General features: G+C 49.9%; 1 protein-coding gene across 1 annotated transcript in view; it reads left to right on the top strand.

Annotated features, from left to right (window-relative positions):
* Window positions 1–210: 210 nt before the first annotated feature.
* Window positions 211–463, top strand: part of gata2a (GATA binding protein 2a) — a 14,309-nt gene continuing 14,056 nt past the window's right edge. The window contains exon 1 of the mRNA XM_030375155.1: window positions 211–463. This exon is cut by the window's right edge and continues 15 nt beyond it. The gene's annotated coding sequence lies outside the window, so the exon portion shown is untranslated.

The raw sequence follows: 463 nt of genomic DNA, 5'->3' as shown, positions 1-463 counted from the left end.
TTGCGTCTACTGTATATCCAACTTCATTGTACCCCAACAGGAAAAGCTGAGACGACTGAACGATGTGCCACATGAATAAAACAGGTTTTATTTTAAGACTAACAAGCTGATGTGATCCATGCCAAGAAAGCCAATACACCCGGAAGACAAGGCACTGACGTGCCGTTACGTTGCACATCCACAGCTTCTTCGCTTTTGGAAAGTTATCCCAAAATACACTCCTTAAAGAGGGGAGGACGGGGCAGGGGAGCAAAATACCGCAGTCGTCCACTGGTCCTGAAGTGACTGCGCATATCGTTTGGTTGGGTCTCGACGACATCTGAAACAGGGGGTTGTTGCGGAGAGCATCCCGGACCGCGGTGTTAAAAGGACGGAGGAGCAGGGCTGCAGCTGAGACAGACTCTCACTGGACGGGACCTCGCAGAACGGATTCGAGGAACTTTAGCTCCAAAAATCAACAACA

Source organism: Gadus morhua, chromosome 13 (genome assembly GCF_902167405.1).
Source record: "Gadus morhua chromosome 13, gadMor3.0, whole genome shotgun sequence".
In the NCBI taxonomy this organism is placed as follows: domain Eukaryota; kingdom Metazoa; phylum Chordata; class Actinopteri; order Gadiformes; family Gadidae; genus Gadus; species Gadus morhua.
The sequence above is the reverse complement of the archived record's forward strand: the minus strand, read 5'-3'. Positions and strand labels throughout refer to the sequence as shown.